This window comes from Bactrocera neohumeralis, unplaced genomic scaffold, assembly GCF_024586455.1.
Source record: "Bactrocera neohumeralis isolate Rockhampton unplaced genomic scaffold, APGP_CSIRO_Bneo_wtdbg2-racon-allhic-juicebox.fasta_v2 cluster09, whole genome shotgun sequence".
In the NCBI taxonomy this organism is placed as follows: Eukaryota; Metazoa; Arthropoda; class Insecta; order Diptera; family Tephritidae; genus Bactrocera; species Bactrocera neohumeralis.
In genome coordinates, this window is record NW_026089622.1 from 17,693,827 (window position 1) to 17,714,811 (window position 20,985).

At 34.4% G+C, this 20,985-nt stretch overlaps 1 long non-coding RNA gene across 1 annotated transcript in view; it reads left to right on the top strand.

The window, feature by feature from the left end:
* LOC126764254 (uncharacterized) overlaps nt 1–20,985 on the top strand; it is a 43,625-nt gene that overhangs the window by 9,764 nt on the left and 12,876 nt on the right. The gene's annotated exons all lie outside the window — the stretch shown is intronic.

The window sequence follows — 20,985 nt, forward strand, 5'->3', positions numbered from 1 at the left end:
ATATTCACATTTGCAATCACTATTGAGTTGCTTCAAATCATTATCTTAACATATTTAAGTTAATTAATCTTCTTTATCTTACTGAAGTTGACATAAAGCTATAACGGCAGTGCATTTGGAAGAATTCGACAATCTTATATTTAGGTATAAAGTCGATTTTCTTGTATATTCACATTTGACAATCACTATTGAGTTGCTTCAAATCATTATCTTAACATATTTAAGTTAATTAATCTTCTTTATCTTACTGAAGTTGACATAAAGCTATAACGGCAGTGCATTTGGAAGAATTCGACAATCTTATATTTAGGTATAAAGTCGATTTTCTTGTATATTCACATTTGACAATCTATTGATATTTCAAATCATTATCTTAACATAAGTTAATTTTTTTATCTTATATTGACATTTGCAATCGGCAGTGCATTTGGAAGAATTCGACAATCTTATATTGAGGTATAAAGTCGATTTTTTTGTATATTCACATTTAGCAATCGATATTGAGTTGCTTCAAATCACTACTTTAACATATTTAAGTTATTTAACCTTCTTCATCTTACTGAAGTTGACATAAAGCTATAACGGCAGTGCATTTGGAAGAATTCGACAATCTTATATTTAGGTATAAAGTCGATTTTCTTGTATATTCACATTTGACAATCACTATTGAGTTGCTTCAAATCATTATCTTAACATATTTAAGTTAATTAATCTTCTTTATCTTACTGAAGTTGACATAAAGCTATAACGGCAGTGCATTTGGAAGAATTCGACAATCTTATATTTAGGTATAAAGTCGATTTTCTTGTATATTCACATTTGCAATCACTATTGAGTTGCTTCAAATCATTATCTTAACATATTTAAGTTAATTAATCTTCTTTATCTTACTGAAGTTGACATAAAGCCATAACGGCAGTGCATTTGGAAAAATTCCGCAATCTTATATTTAGGTATAAAGTTGATTTTCTTGTAAACACACATAGAGCAATCGATATCGAGTTACTTCAAATGATAGGTTCAACATATTTAAGTTAATTAATCTTCTTTATCTTACTGAAGTTGACATAAAGCTATAACGGCAGTGCATTTGGAAGAATTCGACAATCTTATATTTAGGTATAAAGTCGATTTTCTTGTATATTCACATTTGACAATCACTATTGAGTTGCTTCAAATCATTATCTTAACATATTTAAGTTAATTAATCTTCTTTATCTTACTGAAGTTGACATAAAGCTATAACGGCAGTGCATTTGGAAGAATTCGACAATCTTATATTTAGGTATAAAGTCGATTTTCTTGTATATTCACATTTGACAATCACTATTGAGTTGCTTCAAATCATTATCTTAACATATTTAAGTTAATTAATCTTCTTTATCTTACTGAAGTTGACATAAAGCTATAACGGCAGTGCATTTGGAAGAATTCGACAATCTTATATTTAGGTATAAAGTCGATTTTATATTCACATTTGACAATCACTATTGAGTTGCTTCAAATCATTATCTTAACATATTTAAGTTAATTAATCTTCTTTATCTTACTGAAGTTGACATAAAGCTATAACGGCAGTGCATTTGGAAGAATTCGACAATCTTATATTTAGGTATAAAGTCGATTTTCTTGTATATTCACATTTGACAATCACTATTGAGTTGCTTCAAATCATTATCTTAACATATTTAAGTTAATTAATCTTCTTTATCTTACTGAAGTTGACATAAAGCTATAACGGCAGTGCATTTGGAAGAATTCGACAATCTTATATTTAGGTATAAAGTCGATTTTCTTGTATATTCACATTTGACAATCACTATTGAGTTGCTTCAAATCATTATCTTAACATATTTAAGTTAATTAATCTTCTTTATCTTACTGAAGTTGACATAAAGCTATAACGGCAGTGCATTTGGAAGAATTCGACAATCTTATATTTAGGTATAAAGTCGATTTTCTTGTATATTCACATTTGACAATCACTATTGAGTTGCTTCAAATCATTATCTTAACATATTTAAGTTAATTAATCTTCTTTATCTTACTGAAGTTGACATAAAGCTATAACGGCAGTGCATTTGGAAGAATTCGACAATCTTATATTTAGGTATAAAGTCGATTTTCTTGTATATTCACATTTGCAATCACTATTGAGTTGCTTCAAATCATTATCTTAACATATTTAAGTTAATTAATCTTCTTTATCTTACTGAAGTTGACATAAAGCTATAACGGCAGTGCATTTGGAAGAATTCGACAATCTTATATTTAGGTATAAAGTCGATTTTCTTGTATATTCACATTTGACAATCACTATTGAGTTGCTTCAAATCATTATCTTAACATATTTAAGTTAATTAATCTTCTTTATCTTACCGAAGTTGACATAAAGCTATAACGGCAGTGCATTTGGAAGAATTCGACAATCTTATATTTAGGTATAAAGTCGATTTTCTTGTATATTCACATTTGACAATCACTATTGAGTTGCTTCAAATCATTATCTTAACATATTTAAGTTAATTAATCTTCTTTATCTTACTGAAGTTGACATAAAGCTATAACGGCAGTGCATTTGGAAGAATTCGACAATCTTATATTTAGGTATAAAGTCGATTTTCTTTGTCACATTATTCACATTTGCAATCACTATTGAGTTGCTTCAAATCATTATCTTAACATATTTAAGTTAATTAATCTTCTTTATCTTACTGAAGTTGACATAAAGCCATAACGGCAGTGCATTTGGAAGAATTCGACAATCTTATATTCAGGTATAAAGTCGATTTTCTTGTATATACACCTTTAGCAGTCGATATTGAGTTGCTTTAAATCATTAATTTAACATATTTAAGTTAATTAACCTTCTTTATCTTACTGAAGTTGACATAAAGCTATAACGGCAGTGCATTTGGAAGAATTCGACAATCTTATATTTAGGTATAAAGTCGATTTTCTTGTATATTCACATTTGACAATCACTATTGAGTTGCTTCAAATCATTATCTTAACATATTTAAGTTAATTAATCTTCTTTATCTTACTGAAGTTGACATAAAGCTATAACGGCAGTGCATTTGGAAGAATTCGACAATCTTATATTTAGGTATAAAGTCGATTTTCTTGTATATTCACATTTGCAATCACTATTGAGTTGCTTCAAATCATTATCTTAACATATTTAAGTTAATTAATCTTCTTTATCTTACTGAAGTTGACATAAAGCTATAACGGCAGTGCATTTGGAAGAATTCGACAATCTTATATTTAGGTATAAAGTCGATTTTCTTGTATATTCACATTTGCAATCACTATTGAGTTGCTTCAAATCATTATCTTAACATATTTAAGTTAATTAATCTTCTTTATCTTACTGAAGTTGACATAAAGCTATAACGGCAGTGCATTTGGAAGAATTCGACAATCTTATATTTAGGTATAAAGTCGATTTTCTTGTATATTCACATTTGACAATCACTATTGAGTTGCTTCAAATCATTATCTTAACACATATTTAAGTTAATTAATCTTCTTTTAATCTTCATTTGGAAAATTCTTATATTTATCTTGTATTTACTGAAGTTGACATAAAGTTGCATATAACGGCAGTGCATTTGGAAGAATTCGACAATCTTATATTTAGGTATAAAGTCGATTTTCTTGTATATTCACATTTGCAATCACTATTGAGTTGCTTCAAATCATTATCTTAACATATTTAAGTTAATTAATCTTCTTTATCTTACTGAAGTTGACATAAAGCTATAACGGCAGTGCATTTGGAAGAATTCGACAATCTTATATTTAGGTATAAAGTCGATTTTCTTGTATATTCACATTTGACAATCACTATTGAGTTGCTTCAAATCATTATCTTAACATATTTAAGTTAATTAATCTTCTTTATCTTACTGAAGTTGACATAAAGCTATAACGGCAGTGCATTTGGAAGAATTCGACAATCTTATATTTAGGTATAAAGTCGATTTTCTTGTATATTCACATTTGCAATCACTATTGAGAGTTGCTTCAAATCATTATCTTAACATATTTAAGTTAATTAATCTTCTTTATCTTACTGAAGTTGACATAAAGCTATAACGGCAGTGCATTTGGAAGAATTCGACAATCTTATATTTAGGTATAAAGTCGATTTTCTTGTATATTCACATTTGCAATCACTATTGAGTTGCTTCAAATCATTATCTTAACATATTTAAGTTAATTAATCTTCTTTATCTTACTGAAGTTGACATAAAGCTATAACGGCAGTGCATTTGGAAGAATTCGACAATCTTATATTTAGGTATAAAGTCGATTTTCTTGTATATTCACATTTGCAATCACTATTGAGTTGCTTCAAATCATTATCTTAACATATTTAAGTTAATTAATCTTCTTTATCTTACTGAAGTTGACATAAAGCTATAACGGCAGTGCATTTGGAAGAATTCGACAATCTTATATTTAGGTATAAAGTCGATTTTCTTGTATATTCACATTTGACAATCACTATTGAGTTGCTTCAAATCATTATCTTAACATATTTAAGTTAATTAATCTTCTTTATCTTACTGAAGTTGACATAAAGCTATAACGGCAGTGCATTTGGAAGAATTCGACAATCTTATATTTAGGTATAAAGTCGATTTTCTTGTATATTCACATTTGACAATCACTATTGAGTTGCTTCAAATCATTATCTTAACATATTTAAGTTAATTTGCCTTCTTTATCTTACTGAAGTTGACATAAAGCTATAACGGCAGTGCATTTGGAAGAATTCGACAATCTTATATTCAGGTATAAAGTCGATTTTCTTATATATTCACATTTAGAAGTCGATATTTAGTTGCTTCAAATCGTTGGTATAACATATCTAAGTTTACTTACCATTTTATCTTCCTGAAGTGGACATAAAGCTATAACGGCAGTGCATTTGGAAGAATTCGACAATCTTATATTTAGGTATAAAGTCGATTTTCTTGTATATTCACATTTGACAATCACTATTGAGTGCTTCAAATCATTATCTTAACATATTTAAGTTAATTAATCTTCTTTATCTTACTGAAGTTGACATAAAGCTATAACGGCAGTGCATTTGGAAGAATTCGACAATCTTATATTTAGGTATAAAGTCGATTTTCTTGTATATTCACATTTGACAATCACTATTGAGTTGCTTCAAATCATTATCTTAACATATTTAAGTTAATTAATCTTCTTTATCTTACTGAAGTTGACATAAAGCTATAACGGCAGTGCATTTGGAAGAATTCGACAATTTTATATTCAGGTATAAAGTCGATTTTTTTTTCTTGTATATTCACATTTGCAATCACTATTGAGTTGCTTCAAATCATTATCTTAACATATTTAAGTTAATTAATCTTCTTTATCTTACTGAAGTTGACATAAAGCTATAACGGCAGTGCATTTGGAAGAATTCGACAATCTTATATTTAGGTATAAAGTCGATTTTCTTGTATATTCACATTTGCAATCACTATTGAGTTGCTTCAAATCATTATCTTAACATATTTAAGTTAATTAATCTTCTTTATCTTACTGAAGTTGACATAAAGCATTTATAACGGCAGTGCATTTGGAAGAATTCGACAATCTTATATTTAGGTATAAAGTCGATTTTCTTGTATATTCACATTTGCAATCGATATTGAGATGATTCAAATCATTGGCTTCACATATTTAAGTTAATTAATCTTCTTTATCTTACTGAAGTTGACATAAAGCTATAACGGCAGTGCATTTGGAAGAATTCGACAATCTTATATTTAGGTATAAAGTCGATTTTCTTGTATATTCACATTTGACAATCACTATTGAGTTGCTTCAAATCATTATCTTAACATATTTAAGTTAATTAACCTTCTTTATCTTACTGAAGTTGACATAAAGCTATAACGGCAGTGCATTTGGAAGAATTCGACAATCTTATATTTAGGTATAAAGTCGATTTTCTTGTATATTCACATTTGCAATCATATTGAGTTGCTTCAAATCATTATCTTAACATATTTAAGTTAATTAATCTTCTTTATCTTACTGAAGTTGACATAAAGCTATAACGGCAGTGCATTTGGAAGAATTCGACATTCTTATATTCAGGTATAAAGTCGATTTTCTTGCACATACACATTAGAAATCTATATCAAGTTGCTTCAAATCATTATCTTAACATATTTAAGTTAATTAATCTTCTTTATCTTACTGAAGTTGACATAAAGCTATAACGGCAGTGCATTTGGAAGAATTCGACAATCTTATATTTAGGTATAAAGTCGATTTTCTTGTATATTCACATTTGCAATCACTATTGAGTTGCTTCAAATCATTATCTTAACATATTTAAGTTAATTAACTTTCTTCATCTTACCGAAGTTGACATAAAGCTATAACGGCAGTGCATTTGGAAGAATTCAACATTCTCATATTCAGGTATAAAGTCGATTTTCTTGTATACACACACTTAGCAGTCGCTATTGAGTTGCTTCAAATCATCATTAGTTTAACATATTTAAGTTAATTAATCTTCTTTATCTTACTGAAGTTGACATAAAGCTATAACGGCAGTGCATTTGGAAGAATTCGACAATCTTATATTTAGGTATAAAGTCGATTTTCTTGTATATTCACATTTGCAATCACTATTGAGTTGCTTCAAATCATTATCTTAACATATTTAAGTTAATTAACCTTCTTCATCTTACCGAAGTTGACATAAAGCTATAACGGCAGTGCATTTGGAAGAATTCGACAATCTTATATTTAGGTATAAAGTCGATTTTCTTGTATATTCACATTTGCAATCACTATTGAGTTGCTTCAAATCATTATCTTAACATATTTAAGTTAATTAATCTTCTTTATCTTACTGAAGTTGACATAAAGCTATAACGGCAGTGCATTTGGAAGAATTCGACAATCTTATATTTAGGTATAAAGTCGATTTTCTTGTATATTCACATTTGCAATCACTATTGAGTTGCTTCAAATCATTATCTAACATATTTAAGTTAATTAACTTTCTTCATCTTACTGAAGTTGACATAAAGCCATAACGGCAGTGCATTTGGAAGAATTCGACAATCTTATATTTAGGTATAAAGTCGATTTTCTTGTATATTCACATTTGACAATCACTATTGAGTTGCTTCAAATCATTATCTTAACATATTTAAGTTAATTAATCTTCTTTATCTTACTGAAGTTGACATAAAGCTATAACGGCAGTGCATTTGGAATGATTCGACATTCTTATATTCAGGTATAAAGTCGATTTTCTTGTATATACACATTTAGCAATCGATATTGAGTTACTTCAAATCATTACTTTAACATATTTAAGTTAATTAACCTTCTTTATCTTACTGAAGTTGACATAAAGCTATAACGGCAGTGCATTTGGAAGAATTCGACAATCTTATATTTAGGTATAAAGTCGATTTTCTTGTATATTCACATTTGACAATCACTATTGAGTTGCTTCAAATCATTATCTTAACATATTTAAGTTAATTAATCTTCTTTATCTTACTGAAGTTGACATAAAGCTATAACGGCAGTGCATTTGGAAGAATTCGACAATCTTATATTTAGGTATAAAGTCGATTTTCTTGTATATTCACATTTGCAATCACTATTGAGTTGCTTCAAATCATTATCTTAACATATTTAAGTTAATTAATCTTCTTTATGGACCCCCACAAATAAACAAGAATGACGAGAGGGTCCATCAAGGAGCCTATCCAAGAGCTCCTCGTCCGGGTATTGGCAACCCCAGTGACTTGTCCAACCGAAACACCACTCAAACCTTCGGAAAACAGGTACCAGATTTTTTGAGTAGGGAAAGGCCAGAGAAAAGACCACACGGGAGTGGCCAGCAGGCGCTACCAAAGGTACAAAGGATAAACAACCTTACCCACGAACAGGATGAGTCCGAAGGAGAATATTGGAATAGTGACAATAATGATTATTACCACCAGAGTGAGGTTTATGAAGAGTTTAAACCAGTCGAATACCAAAACGAAGCAAATGACGAGGTGAATTTTTTAGGGTAAAATCCCTCTTACCCTATATCGAGCGGACAATCGGGGGAAGAGGTATAAAATTCCTTATCGACACTGGTGCCGCGAAGAGTTACATAAGATATCTCAACGATCTAAAGGGAATCAAACCCGCGACCCCACCTTTACAGCCAAATCCATCCACGGCACCACTGAAATTGATAAATATTGTACAATCAATATTTTTAACAAAAATACTAGATTTTTTATCCTACCCAACCTGGACACTTTCGACGGTATCATAGGTTTTGATCTATTAACTGAAGTGAACGGTAAAATAGATTGTAAAAATGGTCTTCTTAGTTATAATGGTGGATAGGAAAGGCTCTTTTATCACTACTGCCCGGACGTGAATAAATTAATAGAAACAAACGTGAGCGAGTTGGACATTCCTAAGTTACTGCAACAACATGCTAAAGTTTTCGCGGACCCCAATGAAGCTCTACCCTTTAACACCAATATCATAGGAACAATAAGGACCACCGATGACCTTCCGGTTTACTCAAGAAGCTACCCATACCCCATAGCTTCAGCCGAGTTTGTCAATAAGGAGATTTCGAACCTCTTGCGTGATGGTATAATAAGACCATCCCGCTCTCCTTATAATAATCCGATTTGAGTTGTAAGTAAAAAGGCCGTCGATGAAGATGGCAATAGGAGGTCCAGACTCGTGATAGATTTTAGGAAACTGAACAACAAAACGGTTAGTGACAAGTATCCAATCCCGGATACTTCTGTAATTCTGGCTAACATGGGAAATGCCAGGTTTTTTTCAACAATAGACCTCAAGTCCGGCTTCCACCAAATTAAGTTAGCTGAAAAGGGTCGGGAAAAAACAGCATTCTCAGTCAATAACGGCAAGTACGAGTTCTGTAGGCTCCCTTTTGGCTTAAAAAATGCACCCAGCATCTTCCAGAGAGCTATCGATGACGTATTAAGAGAAGAAATCGGTAAAATATGCCATGTCTACGATGTGATAATTTTTTCAGAAAGTGCTGAGCAACATTCAAAGGACATAGACCAGGTACTACACAAACTTCATGCCGCTAACATGCGAGTTTCCGCTGAAAAATCTAAATTTTTTCAAGAAAGCGTCGAATTTCTGGGCTTTACAGTTTCTAAAGAAGGTATAAAGACATGCCCCGATAAAGTCAGGGATATTTTGGACTTCGCTGTTCCCAAATCCTTGAGAGCCTTACGCTCATTCTTGGGATTGGCCGGCTATTACAGACGATTCGTAAAAGACTACGCTGCGATTACAAAGCCTCTAACAAAATACTTGCGTGGGGAAAATGGAAATATCGGTGCTAACCAATCCCGGAAAATCGAAATAACATTAGATAAGAAGCACTTAACGCCTTTGGTAGAATTAAAAAGATTCATTACATCAGAGGATGTACTGCTCCTTTACCCAGGCTACAAACAGCCCTTTGATCTGACAACGGACGCCTTTTCACATGCCATAGGCGCTGTTTTGTCGCAAAACGGCAGACCCATCACCATAATCTCGAGAACTCTGTCTCAGACAGAGGAAATCTATGCGACCAATGAACGAGAGCTCTTGGCGATCGTATGGGCCCTACAAAAATTGCGCAACTATTTGTACGGCGTAAAACACCTAAACATCTATACTGATCATCAACCACTCACCTTTGCTCTGTCCGATAAAAACCCAAATGCAAAGATGAAAAGGTGGCGCGCTTTTGCTGAGGAGTTTTCACCCAAGTTTCACTACAAACCTGGCAAAGAAAACTTTATCGCCGATGCACTTTCCCGGCAATACATAAATGCCTTGGATCATGAGGCAGACACAGAAAGTATGGCCACCAACAGCGAGTTATCACTCACTCAAGTAATAACTACAGTAAAGCACCTCATTAATTGTTTCCAAACTCAGATTATTTTGGAAGAGGGAGCCAAATTACCAGTTAGCACGTCAATCCGCTTTAGGACACGAGTAAGGCATCGAATATCGTTCAGTAATCTACAGGATTTACTGAAATCCATTAAACAATGTGTTAACCCGAACGTCGTTAACGGGTTGCTATGCGAACTCCCCACTCTGGCACTGATCCAAAGCGAACTTACCACATCTTTCCCGAGAATAAAGTTCCGTCACACTACAAAACAGGTTATCGACGTTTTCAATAAGGAAGACCAAAGAGAGATCCTCCAAACCGAACACATTCGCGCACATAGATCCTGTCGCGAAAATGAACAACAAGTCTTAGAGAATTACTACTTTCCTGACTTAAGGAAAATGTTAAAAGAAATAGTTTCAAACTGCAAAATTTGTCACGAAGCCAAATACCGACGACATCCCCCAAACCCTGAAATAGGGTCAACCCCCATACCTTTTTACCCAGGAGAAATCCTTCACGTTGACATTTATTCAACAGACAAAACGCATTTTCTCACAACAATAGATAAATTCTCTAAATTTGCAATAGTTTTTCCAATAAAATCTAGAGCCATAGTAGATATTAAGGAACCAATCTATGAACTCCTCAACCTTTACAGAAATACTAAAGTTCTGGTTTGCGATAACGAGAGGTCATTGAATTCTGAGACTATTAGAGCAATCCAAAAAAACCACTTCGGAGTCACGATCTACACCACACCACCGGCTCATAGTGCGACTAACGGCCAAGTGGAAAGGTTCCACAGTACATTAACGGAAATCGCACGTTGCCAAAAGCTCGAGACCTGCATTTCCGACACTGCCGAATTAATCCTGCTAGCCACGTTTAAATACAACCGCACCATACACTCCGTAACAGGCAAGAAACCCATAGATGTCATACATGCAGCGCCTGACGAACTTAACGAAATAAAAAACAAACTTATATGCACCCAACAAAAGGACTTAAGAATACACAATATAAAAAAACAAAAAAAGACAATATAAGTCAGGAGAAAAAGTTTTTGTAAAGACCAACAGGAGAATAGGAAACAAATTTACTAGACTTTACACCGAAAAAACAGTCCAAAACGATTTAGGTACCTATGTTTTGATAGACGGACGCAAAGTTCACAAATCCAACTTAAAAAACTAAAACTTCTCCCTCCTCCTTAGGATAACCCTACTCTTGGCAATGAACCATTGGACTACCGCGAGGATATTCAACTATACCACCTCTCACTACATTCCATTAACAACAGGGAAAGTAATCCTCCATGAACAATACGAGTTTTTACTACACAAGACAAACTTATCAGAATTCGAGACGATAGCCGAAGAGACGGACACAATATTAAAGCAATTTCCGCATTCCCACGCCAGGCAACTACTTCGAAACGACGCTAACGAAATATTAAAACTACTAGACGCGGTCAGAGTACATCACCGACATGCGTAGGACTGCATTAAAATACATAACCGGCACCCCGGACTTTGATGACTTTCAAACAATTGAGACCAGAGCTGAAGCCCTAATAGAAGCAAACGAACAGCAGGCAACAATTAATTTAGTTACACAGAAACAAATAAACGATAAACCGTCAAGGTGACAGTTAATAAACCTTTAGCACAGGCAAAACAGACACAGATCGACACTAGAAATCTCTTTTCTTTAGTCAGTACTAGAAATAGAGCGGTGATAATGGAATTAGAAACTATTATAACGTCTGTAGCTCTAGGAAAAGTAAATGTTATTAACCCCATTCTGCTTAATGGCATGGAAATAAATAATATATTAGCTGCTGAGCTCTCTACAAATACCAGTATAACTGACATACTTTCTGTTTCTAAACTTAAGATATTTCAAAATACACAATTTATTTATTTCATTATTAAATACCCAAAAATAGCTAGAGTTTGTAACAAGGTAAAGTTGCTGCCCGTAATCCAGGAAGGAAAGATTATTTCCTTGGAAACAAATCTTATTGCCGAATGCAACAGAGAATACATCCCACTTTATAATTGCAAGGAAGCCATACAAGCAAACTTCTGCCAACCCTTGAAAGAAAGTTCCTGTGTACGACAACTATTGAACCAGCACTTCGCAGAATGCAAATCCAAATCCGCCGATCACGTTCTCGCTCTTGAGGAGATCGATAACGGTGTAATTCTAATTAATGATCAACCGCTGTAATAAAAAATGAAAATTTGACAAGATTAGCTAGAGGAACCTTTTTGATAACATTCAAAGGGGAAATTACAATAAACTCCACCGTTTATAGCAATTGGAACGAGGTAATACTTTCGCATCCTGAAGCAGTACCCGCGCAGCACGTTAACTTTACAGAACATATCGAGTTATTATCACTCCCACACCTACAAAGAGTTAATATAAAAAACCTCAGGCACATAGCGCACCTACAGAATCTTATTGAAACCCGCTCCATACAATCGGGAACCGCCTTGATCCTAATCCTAATTGCCACAGCTATGAGCATAGCAATATTTCTGCGAAACGACAAAGAAATATGGTAGTACTGAAGAACATCATAAAGGAAACCGGGGACGCTTTCACTTCAAGAGGGGGAGTAGTTAGCACAGGTAACCAAACATCCGGCAAAAATATCACTTGCACCGAATTCGCTGACGGCGCGTCTGCAACTTTATCAGAACTCAATACCGCATTAAGTATGCATCCGGCCATTATGCTGATCGCACGCTTTTAGCCTTGCGCGTGACAACAACAAACAAAGTGTAAGCAACTAAGAAGTCACACGGCCAATAACGTGCAGCAACCAAAGTTAGGGCGAAGTAGTGTAGGTATTTAGACGCTAACGTCGCTCGTATGTAATTCAGTTATTTCAACTCTTCCGCTGAGACCGGCTGCCCTTGGTAATACCAAGAGAAATAAAATTTTTAAAACAAATTCAAAGAGAAATTGTTTACTTATATGTAGTTAAAATTAAATTCGAAAATTCATAGTAATTGAGTATTGCAATACATTTGGAATAGATGATGTTCTTGGTAATATAAAAATGGTAAATATTTTACATAATAAAAAAAAATTTATAATTTATTCAATTATTATCTAATTCACTTTATTAATATATTTCTTAAAATATTTGATTTTAGATTTATAAAGGCACTTGACGCAACAAGTGCCAAAATGATTTGCATAACATTGTTTTGTTTGAATTATTCAATTAATTCAAATATTATGCCAGAAAATAGCAAAAAAAAAACAACAAACACATTCGGGAGCTCCAAATTTTTTGCTACCGCTACGCCAGAGCATAGCGCAGAACTTAATTTTTGCTCCCGCTCCAGCTATAGTTTTTTACCTAACAAAACTCGGAGCAGAGTAGAGCACATACTTTACATTGGTATGCTAAAGCTACGCTGTGGCTCCCGACAAAGTGAGAGCGATAGCGATAGCATGCAATAATTTTAGAAATTTTGCTGCTACGGAGTAGTAAATGAGAACCCTGCATAGTAGTTCAAAAATATGAATTCTTATTTTTCCCAGAAATACGTTTGTAAAAAAAGGGATCTTTTTCTTATTATTTCATTTTTCCCAGAAATACATTTGTAAACAAAAGGATCTCCATCCTTTTTTTTTATTTTCCACATAAAAGATTTAAACAGTTCAAGGGCTCAAAACATGGGCTACATCAGCTACCTACCCAAATGCTACCTTCGCAAATGATAAAATAAATTTTTCAAAGGCTCAAAGCATGCGCTACATCAGCTCGAACCTACCTACTCTACGCCTTTGCGCAAATGATTATCTTATGATAACAAATGCCCACATACAGATTTGGCAATGGCAATAGCAATAGATTTGACAGTTCGCAAGACATAGATTTTATCCTGTCGAGATGCCCCGTAAGGGTGCATTTAGAAGTGGGATATAAATCACCACATAACACATAAACACTGCGAAGAGTGCAATATGATTTGGTATGTCCATATTCTTGGCAGTTAGTACATTGTATCAGACTGTTTCTTTTATGTGGTTCTTCTACAGTTAGTTTACGATGCAGCAAATATTTAAAATTATATAATATATTGGATGTGTTTAATTTTTTTTAAGTTGATTTGAGTTCGGCAACAATTCAATTTTAAACATTGACTGTGGTACTTTGTTTTTATTAAATATATTTACAACTGTTTTAATACCAAAACCGCATTCTTCCAATGCTTCTTTGACTTCACTAGAGTCTACGGCGGACTTTATACCCTTGATTACAACAACTAGGCCCTTAGAGCTCTGCAGTTTATACGAATAATAATTCTTGTTTTTATTTGACAAAAATTTAACTATGTCCATAAAACTTTTTTCAGTGTTGGACTGAATTTTTATACCCTGAACAGGGTATATTAAGTTTGTCATGAAGTTTGTAACACCCAGAAGGAATCGTCGGAGACCCTATAAAGTATATATATAAATGATCAGTATGTCGAGCTGAGTCGATTTAGCCATGTCCGTCTGTCTGTCCGTCTATCCGTCTGTCTGTCTGTATATATACGAACTAGTCCCTCAGTTTTTAAGATATCGTTTGAAATTTTGCAAACGTCATTTTCTCTTCGAGAAGCTGCATTTGTCGGAACGGCCGATATCGGACCACTATAACATATAGCTGCCATACAAACTGAACGATCGGAATCAAATGCTTGTATGGAAATTTTCACATTTGGCAAGATATATTCGCGAAATTTGGTATATATTATTTTCTAAGGCAACAATGTAATCTCCGGAGAAATTGTTCAGATCGGTTAACTATAGCATATAGCTGCCATACAAACTGAACGATCGAAATCAAGTTCTTGTATGGACAACTTCCACATTTGACGTGATATATTCACGAAATTTAGTATATATTATTTTTTAAGGCAACAATGTAATCTCCGGAGAAATTGTTCAGAACGGATTACTATAGCATATAGCTTCCATACAAACTGAACACATAGTTACTAACAGAAATGCACCTGTGAAGGGTATTTAGCTTCGGTCGACTGTGGTGGTACCCTTCGCAACGTCGTCTGAACTCTTGATTAGTAAGGTAAATCTGTTGCCATTTAAAACTCCCGTTTTATTCATATTTGGTGTGCCGACTTGAAATTTTTTAGAATTGACCCCTGCCTTTGAAGGACTTAATTTCCTTTTTATATTAAAGTAGCGATCAATGCCAGTTTGCACAGACTGGCCTTTTTTTAATGGTACATTCTCACCTTGCGTTATGTTATTCTTCGCTGCCTGCGTGCTTGCTGACTCATCATTCTCACCGTTGCCTTGTTTGTTGTTATGAGCTGTATTCGCAGGCTCGACAAAGCTGCAGTAGGCATTCAGAGAATGCCTACGGCTTTGTTGGTGGGGTTGCGCTGCGCTCATGGTTTTTGTTTCTTTTATTGCGTATTTCGCACTTATGTATTTTTTTTTTATTATTTTTATTGTTTACAAAAGGTCTAATTTTTTGTCTTTTTTATGTTTTATTAACACTTTCGGCGTTATTTCCTAACGCTTGCACTTAATGCACTTTTTTGTATTTGTTTATTTTTATTTTTGTTTTTTAAAAAAAGTTTCTACGGAGCGCATCAATACACGTCCGCTTAGATTGAAAGCTCGCTCTTAGAATCTCAAATCTGCTGCTGGAGAAAATAGTTCGAGCTGCAGAACTAAATAGAGAAGGTACCATCTTCTATAAGAGTGTACAGCTGCTGGCGTATGCCGATGATATTGATATCATCGGCCTCAACACTTGCGCCGTTAGTTCTGCTTCTCCAGGCTTGACAAGGAAGCACAGAAAATGGGTCTGGCAGTGAACGAGGGCAAAACGAAATATCTACTGTCATCAAACAAACAGTCGTCACAATCGCGACTTGGCTCTCACGTCACTGTTGACGGTCATAACTTTGAAGTTGTAGATAATTTCGTCTACTTAGGAACCAACATTAACACCACCAATAATGTCAGCCTGGAGATCCAACGCAGGATTGCTCTTGCCAACAGGTGTTACTTCGGACTGAGTAGGCAATTGAAAAGTAAAGTCCTCTCTCGACAAACAAAAGCTAAACTCTATAAGTCGCTCATAATTCCCGTCCTGCTATTTGGTGCCGAGGCTTGGGCGATGACAGCAACCGACGAGTCGACGTTACGAGTTTTCGAGAGAAAAATTCTACGAAAGATTTATGGTCCTTTGCGCATTGGCCACGGCGAATATCGCATTCGATGGAACGATAAGCTGTACGAAATATACGACGACATAGACAGGAAAAGAGAAAGTCCTCTTCATTTAAAAATATATAGGCATATACATATGTATAAAGCAAACGCTTAGTTTACGAGATATTCGACTTTAAAGTTCAAAAATTCCCAAAATTCAAATATTTCAATGAGCTATTTCACTACATTTAACACACTTTATCCACATTTTCACTTCAAATTCATTTAATTAAACTATAAACATTTAAACAAATTCAAAATTAAAACCTTTTTGCTCTCGTAGTGAGAATAATTATTGTGCTAACAATTATGAGGAAATGGAGCGCTGCCATATGATAATAAGCAAATATGAGCTATTCGCTAAAATTTGTCTTTTTCGCTTTAATCCCTATTTGTCTTTTTCGCTTTAATCCCTATTTCTTTCTTTCGAAATCTTATAGCACTGACAGACGAGCAAAATTAATGCAACGCTAATGCGCATTGAAATTTTGTCGTGACAGACTTGTGCATTTATACAGCTGTTAGTGAAATTTGTTTATTTATTAAAAAAAAAGTGAAATAAAAATTGATTAAGATAAATTATTATTAGAAATTTTGGTATTTTTGGAAATCAATATAATTCGTTTATTATTAACTAAGTTAAAAGATAATAGAGTCAAATTAAAAGCAATAATTGATATAAATGTGAAAAAAGTGTTTGAAAAAGTTCAGAATATTGGAAAAATGGATAGCAACCTGTGCGTTGTTTATTTTCTGCTGTCTAAAAATATTAAAAATTAATTAGCAATATAAAACTGCTTACCTCTGACGCTGTAAACGCAAAGGAGGAAGCAGGCTTCAAGCGACATCTGTCTAAAAATAGCAAAAATCAGCCATTTTTGAGCAGTGTTGCCTACTCAAATTTGGTAAATTCAGCTAAATGCACGAAATTCTTGTGCATTACAAACTTGCATTAACATGGATCAAATGCGAAAGTAAATGTAAATTAAGCCCGCTAATGCATATTAGCGCTGTCGTCTGTCAGGGCTATTAGTTCCAATAAAATCAATAATTTTTTCATGCATATGGATATTTTCTCCTTTAAATTAATAAACAACAAATGGGGTACTCACAACGTGCCATAAAGCATCGTAAAATCATAAATTTCTATACTAGTTTAAAAAATTTGTTGTTGGATTGCATACTAAAATAAGTTTACGCAAATACAACTCTGAACGCTATGTTTTCGGATCGTTATAACTTAAAACTTTATGAGACTATGTGAAACCCCTAAGAGTAATACTATGTTCTGACCGACAACGAAAACATGTTTTCGTGGGAAAAACTGGTTTTCGCCCTAAAACTTGTGTGTTTCGTCCATCTAAAATCTGTCAAACAAAAACACATTCTAAACCAGTTTTCACTGAAAACTACTTGAAAACTCACATTCCACTCATTATAATCGGTGCCTGCTCTAGTTTAATCGATGTTTTTGGAAGACATATTTTGTCGGCCCTAAATTGTCACTTGATATTTGTTTACATTCTAGTAGCAAGTAGCTTAGAAGCAAGGTAAGGACATAGGATGATTTTTATCTCTTTATGTTAAAATTCAATTCGAGTCATAAATACAAAAATTATATTTCAAATCATAAGCATTGGTTCAAAATTCATGTAAGAATCATTTGAAATTTTTAGTATAAAAAATATAAAGAAATAAGTAAAAATTTTCATATCCATACATGCTTAGTATAACCCGATTTTGCTTCTAAACCAGCTAGTTTTTTCACCTAGCGGTTGTACGTAACACTTAAAACTAATCGAGATAGATATAGGGTTATATATGTATATATAAATGATCAGGAGAATATAAGAAAAGTTGAAATCCGGTTGACTGTCTGTCTGTCCGTCCGTCCATGCAAGCTGTAACATAAGTAAAAATTAAGATATTTCGATGAAACTTGGTATACAGGTTCCTTAGTACATAAAAATACCAGTACGTAAATGGGCGTAATCGGACCACTGCCATTGCCACAATTCGCCACTAACCGAAAACACATAAACTGCCATAACTAAGAACTAAATTAAGATATAAAGCTGTAAAGCTGTTGGTACAAAGAACCTCAGCAACAAGGGGCACTTGTGGGAAATTTTTTTTTGAAAAAGTGAGCGTGGGCACGCCCTGTAATAAGTTTATTATACATGTCTCCTAAACTATTCAAGCTACAACAACCAAATTTGCTGGGTGCAAATCTGGATGATAACCCCGCTCACTACCCATGTAACGCTACTGTTAAAAACTACTTATACGTAGTAGTAAGCTCGGTAAATCAATAACTAAAAGCCAGAAACATTAAATTTTACCACAAAGACGATGGGCGTGGCACCGCCCATTTTTGGTGAAATCCCTATTGCCCTATTGTGAAAATTAATGAAATCTGACAACAACAACACCTACTTCTCATGTAGCACAATTTTAAATTCCAATTGATTCGTTTATTTTCCAGTACAAAAATCAAGAAGCAATTAATATAAAGAAACAGTGTGTGCCACCATATGACCACAAATTTTGTAAATCCAATAAAAACTGTTCATGCCCTTAAGTACCGAATTTACATCCCGGTAATTGTAGTTGACGTTTGATCGAAAATATCGGTCAACGTTTGATATATATAACTCAAATTAATCGATAATCCTTCTCTTATAATGATATGTCTATATGTCAAAAATGGGTTGAATCGGGCCATATTCTTAGCCCTTACCCCCATATACTTAAATAAAGATTTTCGAACTTCAGAGTCACTTTGTACCGCATATATCGGCCAACATCTGAGTTATCTCCATGAAAATAAGAGAGCGTGTTTTACTCATAACAGTGTATCTTTCTGCCTAAAATTGATAAATTTGGGCGAAAACTTGGCTAGCCGCTATATAAATAATATCAGGATTTTCGAAAATCTGGCTGACTTTACACCATGTGATTGGTGATTGTATGTAAGGCACCTCATTGATACGATTGGGTTTACATCTTATATTATTTCAATGGCTTTGATTCTTGCAAAAGTATAAAATGTTCGGTTGCTCCCGACCTTACTTGTTGTTAATGCTATTTATAAGATTTAATGGAGATGTAGTTCCTAATTTTGCTTCGGAGTCTGCTAGTGTGTTTCCTTGTATGCCGATATGATTGAGTATCCATGACAGTTTAATTTTTCCTATATTGGCGGTATGTATGTATATCTCTGATTTGGCAATCGTTTCAGTGGCAAGCGTGAAGGATGGCTATTGCTTCTGCTGTAAATATTGAGGCAAAAGATGTTAGTATAGCAGACATAATTGTTGCATAGTTATTAACAATGCTGCTTAGAACCATCAGTGTAGAGTTTTCCAATTAGTGTAATTGCTTAAAATTTCCAAAAAGAGTTAGATGATGTGCTTTCTTTTTTATATGTATATGACCAAGTCCGAAATAACGCAAGATTGGGTTAGATTCCATGGAGGAGCACGAAAGCGGGCCACTGCTGGGATGGTAACAGGATCATCCATTTCTTTTGCAGCATCGAATAGCTTTTCTAAGGTTGGAAGGGCTTACGCTTTATGTTTAAAATATATTTTTGAGGGCAGCTTTGATAGGTGATCCTTCTGCGAAGGTCAGTTTAGTAGACATGCCTTTTGTGCTGAAGAGTAACCTGTTTTCTAAGGTAGGTAAACCAGCTTCAGCCAATAAGTTTATGATTGGAGTAGTCTGGATAGCTCCAAAGGGAAGTCGGGCTGCATTGTGGTATTCGGATGTAATTTTTGCCCAATTTCATTTAGAAGTTTTACTAATTATTGGGAATCCATAATAAATTTTTCGTTCCGTCTACTAGGCGCAGGTCTCTGCCTGGCCTCAGGAACTTAACACTCGGGGGCAGAGAGATAGAGATGACCAATATGGTCAAATACCTGGGTCTCAGGCTAGATTTCATGTTGCGGTGGAAGCAGCATGTTGACCTGACCATGGTCAAAGCCACAAAGGCACTGATGGTGTGCAATCGGCTTGCTGGTAAATCCTGGGGGTGTAAACCAAGGGTTATTAGATGGTTGTACACCATGGTAGTGCGACCAATTATCACTTATAGAGCGGTAAGTTGGGCTCCGAAAGCAGCGCATACGTCAGTAGGACTTCAACTATCGAAGCTGCAAAGACTCGCCTGCGTTTGCATGTCGGTAGCTATGTGCACATGTCCGAAGGAGTCTGCTGGAACTCACCCCTCATGACAGCAGAGGGTCTGACAAAGGTAAGGTAATGTCTTCCCAACGTATGTAAGGCTAAGTAGCGTCATATCTCTGACTCTTCTCCCTAGCGATAGCATTAACAAAAAGGTGAACGTCACTAGAAGGTTTAAGATTACCCTCAGCAGCAAGGCCGAATGGAGCGACTCCGCTCTAGAGCTACTGCTTAGCGACAGTACAATCAGGTGGTACACCTACGGCACGAAAACGTCAGAGGAAATTGGCGTAGGGGTCGCAGTACCACGTGCAAAACTCTCCATTCCTATTGGTAGGTTTCTGAGCATATTCCAATGTATTTGCTATAAGTCGGTGCGTAGAGTTAAACCTCCAACGCAACTATCGTAATGAACGTATAGCTATACTAAGCGATAGCCAAGCGGCACTCAAAATGATCTCTACATACGAGATAAAATCACTATTGGTGCAGGAATGTATAGATCGACTCAATAGTCTTTCAAAATGTAGCCAAGTGCACACTTTTTGGGTGACAGGTCACAAAGGTAAAGCCGGGAATGA